At 39.6% G+C, this 12,495-nt stretch overlaps 1 non-coding gene across 1 annotated transcript; it reads left to right on the top strand.

Annotated features, from left to right (window-relative positions):
- The first annotated feature begins 3,762 nt into the window (after positions 1–3,762).
- Positions 3,763–3,847, top strand: TRNAM-CAU (transfer RNA methionine (anticodon CAU)). The gene is given in 2 exon segments: positions 3,763–3,800; positions 3,812–3,847. It is a non-coding gene; the product is annotated as a tRNA-Met (tRNA).
- Positions 3,848–12,495: the final 8,648 nt, after the last annotated feature.

The following is a 12,495-nucleotide window of genomic DNA, read 5'->3' as shown; positions in this document are numbered from 1 at the left end:
GGGTCATCCTCCATAATTAAACGGACCGTCCCTTTTGTCTTCTAATCGTCAACCAACGAACCCGGCCCAAAGGCCTTCACTAATCCTAACAATCTCCCACTTGAAGGCCTTGCGATAAACCCAACCCGCTCTTCAAGTACAAAACAACCCAGTCGTCAGTAATATCAGTAATCTTTATTAACAAGTCTTCCAAGCTTCCAGTTCCCATAAACAAGCTAAGACTTACCCCCTAGTTGCAGCAACCCCCTTCAACATCAAGTAACAGAAGGGCCAGTTGAAGCTCCACCAAGCTCCAACTCATCAGTCAAAACTGATCCGTCCTCTATCTCAATTGATACGAACGATCCACCAGTTTCAGAGATAACCCGAGAACCATTACCAGTCTCCTCTTTTAGCAAGAGTTCCCTAGGAGAGATTTTATCAATTGGAATAGCGGTCTTCAAAACCCAACGTTGTTTTGTAACTGTTCCCGGAACACAACCCGCTCCCACTGTCACTAAACCCTTTACCTGTTTTAGACCTCCAACCTCGCTTAACTTGAATCACCTTGGCATAACGCTCCACTCTTGCAAATTGAACCTTATTTTGCCACTTCGACTCAGCGAATCCGACTTTGTTTTGAGGGACGGTCATACTTTCCTCAATAGGCACTTCTACCATGTATAATGAACCACACCTGTTTCCACGAGCAATAACCAGACTACCTTTAGTTACCTTCCATTTACCTCCACCGAACTTTACTTCCATGCCTAGTTCATTCAGTTAACTAACAGAGATAAGCCTTCTCTTCAATGATGGAATAACCCTAACATTCTTCAAGTTCCAAACGGTTCCCAATGGAGTTACCAAATTAACGTTCCCCATGCCCGTAACATTAAGAACATCACCATTAGCAATACGTACCTTCCCAAAGTTACCAACCTTCAGATTCACCATCGTCTCCCCGCTGTGCGTAGCGTGAAATGAAGATCCGGAATCCATGACCCAAGAGTCCACCATGCTATCAACACTACAAAATAATGTCTCGTCATCACTGACGCCTTCATTAACCTGTTCAGCAGTGTTCACCTCAGTAGCCTTTCCATGTAATATGTTTAGACAATCACTCTTAACATGCCCAACTTCATTACACCTCCAGCACTTCACATTCTTCCGAGTTCTAGACGAACTCCTCCCCTGACTCCTACTACTTCTGTTATTTTCACTTCCCCTGCTTGCATAAAACATATCAGAAGATGATCCGCCACTAGTGCTTTTCCGGTGAACGTCTTCACCCAACACAATGTCTCGGACCCCCTCAAATGTCAAACCATCGCCCCCCGCAGAACTAGTAATAGCCGTTACAGTTCCATACCAACTCTCAAGCAAAAAAGATAACAATATAATAGCTTGAGTCTCATTATCCAACTTCATGCCCACAAAAGCTAACATGGACATAATCGAGTTGAAATCATTAATGTGACCCGTGACTGAACTTCCCTTGTGCATCCTTGTCATAAACAATTCCCTCATCAAGAACACCTTATTGGCTGCAGACGGTTTTTCATACATATTTGACAGAGCTGTCATCATACCACGAGCCGTGGTTTCTTTCATGATATTAAAAGCAACGCTCCTCGTCAAAGCCAATGTAATTTTACCTCTAGCCTTCTTGTCCTTTGAGTTCCAAATTGCTTCTTCGGCTTTATCCATATTATCCGGCTTTTCCTCAAATACCATATCCAAATCATTTTTCCCAAGTAACGCCTCTATTTGCATTTTCCACCATACAAAATCAGTCCCATTAAATTTGTCGATTCGAACCTTCCCGTCTTCAGACATCGCAAACGAGAAAACAGAGAAAAAACCAATAAACAAAACTCTAACCCAAAACCCGAAACCTTTCTTGTAACCCGAAATTCCTGTCAACAAATACCCGTGTCACACAATTAAAGGAAACCCGAACAACAAACCGAATCTTGAATGCTCAACCTTTAATTTAGTCCGACAACAAGAAGCAGGCGAAACTGCTTCTTCTTTGATTAACAGTCGTAAAACACGACCTAACACGCGGTATCTTTAACAATGGTGACGAAAATCCGGTGACAAAAAATACGAACGGTGAAAGCCTAATTACAAGTGGACAAAATATTTGTTTTTCGTCGATAGGCCACAAAAACAAAAACAATAAGAAAACCCTATTTGTTTTATATGGCTACTTTCCTTTTCTTGAAAACCACGACAAATAAGAACAAAGCAAAAAGAATTTCCTTGACCACCAAATTAATATTAATAAAGGTACCTTCTTGATTGCCGTGCCACACCAAAAATAAACTGCAGAGTTTTACAATCACGGTGGTGAAGCCGAAAAATAAAAGAATTAAACCCTCGTCTCAGTGCACCTGTGTGTGTAATGAACCTTCAGCTTTGATGTCACTTGTTAGGTATTAATTAGAGTCGGCATGTAGTGGAAACACAAACACACACGCACAAACGAAAGTAATAAATAAGAGACACGAGATTTTACGTGATTCAGTCAAGGCGACCTACGTCCATGGGCTGCAACTAGAGTATTTTATTAAGCACGGTACAAAAGACTACAATACATGACTAGGTATATATATAGATAACAATTAGGTTTAGTAGAGTAGGGACCAAGAAAACTCCAATGGCCCATCCTCCATAATTAAACGGACCGTCCCTTTTGTCTTCTAATTGTCAACCAACGAACCCGGCCCAAAGGCCTTCACTAATCCTAACAGAGCGGAGTTGGATAGGGTCTCGGTGTTAACTCTATTGGCGAAACGGAACATCCGTGTGGACTCGATGGATTTTCCGGCGTGTGGTTTGCTAGAGGAGACTACCAAACACATCTTTGTGTCATGCGGTTTAGCCCAATCAGTTTGGCTGGCCATCTCCACCTAGTGTAAAGTTCCTCAGTTGTTTGCGTTTAGTGTCTGCGATATTGTAGAGTTATATAAATATACCAAGTTCTGAAGTTCCCAAAGAGAAAGGCTAAAGCGTTTCATGTGATTTGTCTTCGTCACGTTGTGGTGTTTATGAAAGGCTAGAAATGATATCGTGCATAATGGCTTGATTGTGACAGTTGGTAGTGTTGTGGAGGAGGTTAAAGCCCTTAGTTATCTTTGGGTTATAAACAGGTCGAGTAGATCTTTGCTTTCATGGTCAAATTGGGTTAAAATGGGTCTGTTTTGTTTTCTCTGATGTTGTTGCGTTTTGGTCCGGTTCGAGCAGCTTGATTGCCCGGTTTTGTGGTACTTTTATTATTTTTCTAATTGATTTCGTTGGCCTTCAAAAAAAAAAAAAAGTTGTTCGTATATATAAGTTTGGACCCACTTTAAGTGTGCCCATTTCAACTCGTTCTTAGCCAAGTTGATGCCCCTTTCAACTAAAAAAAAGATATAACCATATACTACGGATTCAAAATTTACATGTTTATTTGCAACGAAAACTCCTTACATTCAGTAGAGATTATTCTTCCATCAACACAACTTCTTACTGTTTTCGTGTTTAAACTCGACTTAAGCTTGTTAAATAAAGAAGGTGTAAGCGATTCACATACTCCGGCTCGCCAAAGCCCTTGATAAAAATAAAATACTCCTAAGAAAAATTACATATAACATAATCTTGATTCTTGTGGTCAATAAATAAATTATAAATCCCCAAATAAATCTGATTTTAGCATAGAAAATTTAAGTACGGCCTTAAAATAAATATTTATATAATTAATGTTTAGTTAGAGTAAGAGGAACAGAACAAAAAGGGGTGGTGGCGCAGTTGGCTTGCGCGTAGGTCTCATAGTTTTTGAGGTATCCTGAGGTCGAGAGTTCGAGCCTCTCTCACCCCATCAATTTTTTCCCCTAAGTTCAATCTAATCAGGGCAATTTTAATCGTCAGCATGTAAGCTATCATTTCTTTTTGGTTCAGATTGACATTTAATTCTGCAAGCATGGCATGAATAAACTTTACGGTATGTGTTCATAAACAAAGTGTTAGAACTTCAGCAATGCTATAAACATAAACGGATTTCAATTATTGAACATAAATGAAAGAACGAGACATGTGTTTTATGTTCGTTCGTATAACAAAATGTAGAATTTTTTTTCGTCCATGTTCGTTAAATAAACGAACTTCTCTCCAAACGCTTCACGAATTGTTAACTGAACGTTCGGTTCGTTTACAGTAAACTGTAATTGCATGTTTATTCTGCAAGGATGAATGTTCATCTTTGGCCATATAGTTGCTTATTGGAAATAAGTATGAGTTGTTTTGAAGTTTAAACGTGGCATGAATAAATAACCTTATTATTTATGTGACATACGGAAAGCTTGTTGTTGAAGACTAAAAAGAGAAAAGTAAGCACCCCCTTCACCTTTTGCCAACAAATCATCATGAGAACCTTCTTCTGTAACTCTACCATTACAAATCACTGATATAGTGATATTTTATTCGATCTTTGAGTAGTAGATAATCGATGTGCTACGATGACACACGTTCTATCAAAATTGAAAAGTATGCATCTTTTAAATTGATATTATCATCATTACAGTATGCAGTTTATAAAGAAATAATAGCATCAATTGCTCCACTAAATATGCCTCTAAAAAGGAAAGGGAATAATGATGATTGGGTCGGTTACGATAGCAGCGGAAAAGGAAGTCGGAATTAAGGCACCAATTTAGATTCCCCCTCAAGTTGGAGCGTGTAAGTCACGAACGCCAACTTGCCAAGAAGATACTGCAAGTGTTGAGAACCAAGGGCTTTGGTGAGTATATCGGCTGTTTGGTGCTTTGTATCAATGGCTCTTGGCTGAATCTCTTTAGAGCCTACCCGTTCTCGTACAAAGAAACAATCCATTTCAACGTGTTTTGTACGTTCATGATAAATTGGATTGTTGGCAACGTGTCTCGCGGCTTGGTTGTCACAGAATAGAGGGGTCGGTTGATCTTGTGATGTGCCAAGTTCCTTTAAAAGCCAACGTAACCACAAAACTTCACTAACTGTTGTGGCCATGGCACGATATTCCGCCTCCGCCGAGAAATGCGACACTACGAATTGCTTTTTGGATTTCCACAAGATAGGGGCTCCCCCTAAAAGAAGCAAGTAACCGGTTCTCGATCTTTTTGAGTATGGACATCCGAACCAATCGGAATCACTATATGTAGTGAAGTTGACTCCACCTTCCTTTGGTAATAAAATTCCTTGTCTCGGGGTCATTTTTAAGTATCTTAGGATTCTAATAGCCGCCTCCATGTGGCTTTGACGCGGATCAGAGACGAATTGGCTCAATACATTAACAGAGTAAACGATATCCGGTCGCGTGGCTTGTAAATATAGTAGTCTTCCCACGAGGTGCCTATATTGATTGGCATCCACATGAGCTCCTTCATCATCTTTACCCAATTTTAGATTTTGTTCCATAGGGAAAGAACTTGGTCGAGACCCTAGAAGACCACAATCCTTTAGAATATCAAGAGTGTATTTCTTTTGGCTAAGGACGAGCCCTTTTTTTGTTCGAGCCACCTCGATACCTAGAAAATATTTTAAGTTTCCTAGGTCTTTAATGCTAAACTTGTTTTTGAGGTAACCCTTTGTGTCACACCCCAACATACGACGGAATACGCCGGGACGCGACATAATTATATCATAGCTCAAAAGACTCTAAAGTAAATACACGTGTCAATATCTAAATTATTCATTTCATATTATTCAAGTACGAAAAAACACAAACATTGTCTCATGGAAATAAACATTACAATTAAATAAAAAGAAATAAATAAGTCTTTAGTTCATCATGCAACCTAAGTTCAACTATTCCTTAGCTTGTTTCTTCATCCCATAAAGCTACCTGCGCTATGCGTGAAAATACATAGTTTGTTAACATAAAGTTGAGCAAGTAATCACAGTTTTTGAATACATATAATATTAAAAATGACAATTCCTTGCGATAATATGAAATATTACAATTAGCATAACAATAATATAACAATAATATAGAAGTTATCTTTTCACTCGAATCCCATGGATAACAAGCTACTCCGACGGCGTATGATCATACTAATGAGGATGATGATGAGGATGAGATACCAACCACCAAAACATAAAATAAACACATAGTCACATTTACACGTATAACTAGTTGAGCAATATCATATAACACAAATAGTGGAATTGTAGTAAAAAATGATTAACGCATAACACCCCCAAAATGTAAAACAGTTAAAAAGGGGGATGTAAATTACTTACCTTTTTGTGGATAAGTGGGGATGAGATAATAATAAAAGTTTAGATGGACATGTTCAAGCCTTCGAGAGACGTCAACAAAAATGGCCTAGTTGTTAACAATAATATTAATAAACGACGAAAATCTAATATGACATAATGTTTTGAGATTTGATGGTGGTTTGCGTTTAACATATTACTAGTTTAATTGCTAACATAAATTTGGAGTCTTGTAGGGTGTAGGTTATTTTATTTCTTAATTATTTGTTAACTAATTTTATTATATTTATTATTATTATTATTAGTGTTAATATTATTATTTGGTAATTAATATAAGTGATATGTCATATTCATATTTTCAAGTAAATGAATTTTAATAATACATAACCGATATTAAGCATTAATGAACATTATATATATATACTTTGATGAAACATTGATGTTAATTATTTATAAAAAGTTACACACATGTATTTATATTATGAAAAAATTATTTGGACCTTTAAGCTAGATCGATTTAGATGGAAAAACATATTTTTGTTTCATACTATTCATGTATATATAAGTATATGTTAATTATTTATGCATATATATATTTAGGTAAAAAAAGAAAAAGTATATAATATATATACATTTATAGATAGGAAAATATGACATGAAACTTCGGCCAAAATAATACTTTCAAGGTTCGGTTTCGTTAAGCAAAGTTTATTTAATATTATATTATGATTATAATAAAAAATAAAACAAAGATCTAAGCAAAATAAAATAAATATGCAAAACCGGGTCCTGGGGGGTTTGAACCCGCGCCTGGACCGGTTCCCGTGTATTAACCAAGCATGCACCAGCCATCAGGCTGGTGCTTTAAGTGGTGAATAACACTGATTCGTATTATATTTAAGCATATACCCAAACAGTTCATCCCTAAATATAATACAAACCCTAGATCTTCAATTCACATTAACTGTTAATTGTTGATTCAAATAGAGTTATGGTTAACGTTAGTGGATTAAAAACGAATTAGATACGCATTTCAATTACCGTTTTGGGTGCTGAATTAAGGGAGAAGGTGGCTAGGGTTTGGGTTCTGAACTCGATCGCGAACAGGTCTAGGTGGCTGGATATGCTATAATTAAGTTAGGGTTTATGGTCGGAATATTGGGAGGATTATGTGTGCGAGTTTAATTGTGAATTGGTCATGTATTTATAATGTTTCAAGGTTGATTAAGCCGTGGGTTTACATCGATCACATTCTCTGTAAATTTGATTCGTTTTCTATAATTAAAGTGTCGATGTGATCGTATATTAAAGGAGAATCATTTTCGTGATTTGGGGCGAAAAACACGAGTTGCCATAAGAAGGTAGGGAGTGTCTGCGATGGGTAAGAGAGGGAAGAAGAATGGAAGATATTATTTATGAATATTTGCAGTTTGGTCCCCGGTCTATAGAGTTGGGTACAAACAAGTTTAAAGTTTAGTTAGGGGTGATTTATGTATATCTTTGATAGTTTTAACAATAAATAAATAAAAGGAATATTCTATTGATAATTTTACCCGACTACGAACCGGGTCGGGTAATGATTACAAAAAAAAAAATGAAGCGGAAACCCGAAATGTTACAGCATTCTCTACTTTTGGAAATTTCATCTCGAAATTAGAGATTAAGCCATAACGAAGAGGTGCGGATACTTGGTGTAACACCCCGACCGATGGCGGATTATACATCGGGGCGCCACGTATTGTTTCATTACTCGTGACACTATTTGGGTGTCAATATTTAATAAATACATTTCATTGCGCATGCGCATAACACGATCATAAAGTAACATAAACCACATATCATAACTCATAATATTCAAATACATAAATTTGTCTTGTTATATTTTAAACTAGGTCCAAAGTAAAAGAAAACATCCTACGTGTCCTCGAGTTTCCAAAAGCAGCTACAGCAAACCTGAACATGTGTTAAAATAAAACGTCAACACTTGCGTGTCGGTGAGAAATCAAGTTTAATAGATATAAATAGATAATAACAAAGCACTGCGCGCAACATGTGTATAACTGGTGTTCAACATAGTATGTAATCAGATTGTGATCAAGCCTAAATAGATCATAGCTCATAGTTCATAGCGTGCTCCCAATCGAGCAAAAACAAATAATCATTCGTGTATGTGCAAAGAAACCAAGAAAATTGTAAACAATAGGTCTCCCGTGTTCATCTAATGGATCCATGAAAACTTCGGAATAGGCCGATCAAAGCGGTTAATGATCCACACATACAAATATACAACACTAGTAAACGTCCATAACACATGGGTTTTGCGCACAAAATTTCATAAACAAGTTTAAGACTCAAGTTGTACGAACACATGAACATCCCAAAACGTTAAAAATAAAAGGGGATTAGGTACGAGATTACTCACCTGAAAAAGGTGTGTTGAAAGATAACGTAAGAACCAACTCTTAAACAAGTGAAAGTTAACCTATAAATAAGAGGTTATTGGTTTAACGATTGGTTTATATGTCTTGAATATATGCAAGTCTCTTAAACAAATTATTTAAAAAGAAAATTATATATTATATATTTACCGAGATTTCTGGGCAGAAAAGAGGAGAAGACGGATAGCAAAGAGGGGAGTTGGAGGCGTTGCTGAGGATCTTCGGCAGAGAGTAAGGGAGAAAGATTTTGGGGAGAGTTTAAGTGTTGTGCTTAATTATCCAAGAAATCAGTTATATTTATAGGAAAACCCTAGGGAACACATCCCTTGAAATGGGGAAAAGATCTTATCAAATCAAAGCAAAAGATATCAAAAGCAAAAGATATGGCGGCAGCTGCAGGGGATGGGAAAGGCTGACAGGTTACTGTTCATAGCATGGGAGGGGTCAGACAAGTACTGTACAAGACATGCAAAAGAAGATTTTAAAAGATTATGTCAGCTACTTTTTCTGACAACCAAGAGGGTTGGCAAGCAAGCTGCGCCGAAAGTGACTTTTCGGACAGATGTCAGATCTGGCCTACTGTGCCCATACCTTGGCAGGTATAGCACAGAAGATAAGATATTTCAAAAGCATACAGGCTGGCTTAAACTGGAGAAAAGACTTAAGTGTCTAGCGCGAGAAGGCTTGAGCGCGCGAGGGCGAAGGCAGACAGAACAATCCTTAGCGCGCCGCGGGAAGAACTACAAATCCTTAGCACGCCGCGGGAACAGCTGGTCTTCACGCAGGCTTCCTTGTAAGGAGTCTGGCGCGTGGAGCTGCGCAGACATCCTTAGGCGGGAAGAACCAAAGGACAAGCAAAGAGTTAAGAGAAAAAGGGGTTCAAGGCTTAAGGGTTAAGCAGAGGGGAGGGACGGCGACAAGAGAGAAAAAGGGGCGGGACGGCGACAAGAGAGAAAAAGGGGCGGGACGGCGACAAGAGAGAAAAAGGGGCGGGACGGCGGAAAGGAATTATTATTATTATTATTAGTAATATATATATATATATATATATATATATATATATTTGATAAATTTACAAAGATTATAATCAAATTTTAAATCTTAAAAAATCGGATTCGAAAACGGGTACCTGGGTCGGGTCGGGTCGGATTTGGGCAGTTGCTACAGTCTCCCCTACTTTAAGAAATTTCGTCCCGAAATTTATCTCGAAGTAGGATGCGCAGAGAAAAGGTGCGGGTACTTGATCTTCATTTGATCTTCCCTTTCCCAAGTGAACTCAGCTCCGCGCTTGGACTGCCAGCGAACTTTAACAATAGGGATGCGACTGCGCTTGGTTTGCTTCACCTCGCGATCCATAATCTCAACAGGCTTCTCAACGAAATGCATAGACTCATCAACTTGAACTTCATCAAGTGGTATGTGGAGGTTCTCGTCAGCTAAACATTTCTTGAGATTGGATACATGGAACGTTGGATGCACATTGCTGAGCGCGGGCGGCAGGTCCAGTTTGTAGGCAACTTTTCCCACTCTCGCGAGAATCTTGAATGGACCAACATAACGAGGTGCAAGCTTACCTTTCTTCCCAAAGCGGACAACACTCTTCCAGGGCGACACTTTGAGGAGAACAAGATCACCAACTAGAAATTCGAGAGGCTTCCGCCTGCGATCTGCGTAACTCTTCTGTCGGCTTCTGGCAGTCAGCAGATGATCACGGATCTTGGCGATTTTATCGGTTGTCTCTTGAACTAGTTCGGGTCCTGTGATTTGAACTTCACCCACTTCGTTCCAACAAATCGGTGAGCGGCACTTTCGACCGTAAAGTGCTTCAAATGGGGCCATACCGATGCTGGAATGATAGCTGTTATTATAAGAGAACTCGATCAGAGGTAGGTGTGAATCCCAATTACCTCCAAAATCAAGAACACAAGATCGAAGCATATCCTCAAGGGTTTGGATGGTTCGCTCAGACTGTCCGTCAGTCTGAGGATGATATGCAGTACTCATGTCCAAACGAGTTCCTAACGCAGATTGGAGAGATTTCCAAAAGCGAGATATAAAACGGCCATCGCGATCGGATATGATGCTCAAGGGAGTACCATGACGGCAGACAATTTCATTGACATAAAGATGCGCAAGTTGTTCAACACGGTAGGTTTCACGAATGGGCAGAAAGTGGGCAGACTTGGTCAATCGATCCACTATTACCCAAATGCTATCATGTTTGCTTGCGGTCGAGGGTAACTTGGTGATAAAGTCCATTGCTATACTTTCCCATTTCCACGTAGGAATTTCTGGTTGTTCGAGCAAACCAGATGGGCGTTGATGTTCAGCTTTTACCTTAGAACAAGTTAGGCATTTAGCTACGAACACAGCAATATCCTTTTTCATACCGGGCCACCAAAAAGAAAGGCGCAAATCTTTGTACATTTTGTCAGCGCCAGGATGAATGGAATATCGAGTTTTGTGCGCTTCACTCAGTATGACAGTGCGAAGAATCTCATCATTGGGAATCCAGATGCGATTGAGATAACAGAGAGTTCCATTCAGGTTAGGGACTAGATGTGCTTCCGCACCACACGCTAACTCGGTGCGTAGGTTGCCTTGGCTGATCGATGCGCGCTGCGCGTCGCGAATGCGCGATTCAAGATTGCTTTGGATCGGCGCGAAGTGAAGCTGCGTGCGCGGCAAAATACAGTTGAGTTGACTGGGTTTGCGGCTGAGTGCATCGGCTACCACATTAGCCTTTCCAGGGTGATATCGGATCTCACAATCGTAATCGCTGATGAGTTCGTTCCATCGGCGTTGTCTCATGTTAAGTTCCTTTTGATCAAAAATGTGCTGAAGGCTTTTATGGTCGGTGTAAATGATGCACTTAGTACCATAGAGGTAGTGTCTCCAGATTTTTAAGGCAAATACAACTGCACCAAGTTCGAGGTCGTGAGTCGTATAATTCTTTTCATGAATTTTAAGTTGCCTTGACGCGTAAGCGATAACCTTGCCTCGTTGCATAAGTACACAACCGAGACCTTGGTTGGAGGCATCACAATAAACGACAAGGTCGTCAGTACCCTCTGGTAACGTTAGAACAGGAGCTACGCACAACTTTCGCTTGAGCGTTTGAAAGGCTTCTTCTTGCTTCGAGCCCCAAATATACGGTTTGCCTTTGTGCGTTAATGCTGTTAAAGGCAAAGCGATTTTTGAGAAGTTCGAAATGAATCGCCGGTAGTAACCAGCTAAGCCCAAAAAGGAACGGATTTCGGTAGGAGTGGTCGGTGTAATCCAGTGCTTGATTGCTTCAATTTTGGATGGGTCGACATGAATACCCATCTTGTTTACAACATGACCAAGAAACTGTACTTCATCCGACCAGAACTCACACTTGGAGAGTTTGGCACAGAGTTGTTCGGTTCGAAGCTTTTGCAACACCAACAGAAGATGTTGTTCATGCTCGGCCTTGGTTTTGGAATATACCAGAACGTCATCGATAAACACGATCACGAATTGGTCCAAGAAAGGCCTACACACCCGGTTCATTAGATCCATGAAGACAGCGGGTGCGTTGGTTAAACCGAAGGGCATGACCAAGAATTCAAAATGACCGTAGCGGGTTCGAAAGGCAGTTTTGGGAATATCTTCTTCGCGGATACGCAACTGGTGATAGCCAGAACGGAGATCGATCTTGGAGAAACAAGAGGCACCTTGGAGTTGGTCAAAGAGGTCGTCAATACGCGGTAAGGGGTACCGGTTCTTAATGGTGAGCTTGTTCAGCTCGCGGTAATCGATACACATGCGAAACGAACCGTCTTTCTTTTTAACGAACAAAACCGGAGCACCC

The sequence above is a fragment of the Bidens hawaiensis genome, unplaced genomic scaffold (assembly GCF_021521415.1).
Source record: "Bidens hawaiensis isolate Kalapana, Puna unplaced genomic scaffold, B.hawaiensis_p1.1 tig00010474_1, whole genome shotgun sequence".
Lineage (NCBI taxonomy): Eukaryota > Viridiplantae > Streptophyta > Magnoliopsida > Asterales > Asteraceae > Bidens > Bidens hawaiensis.
Note: the sequence above shows the minus strand (reverse complement) of the source record. Positions and strands in the feature narration are given on the sequence as shown.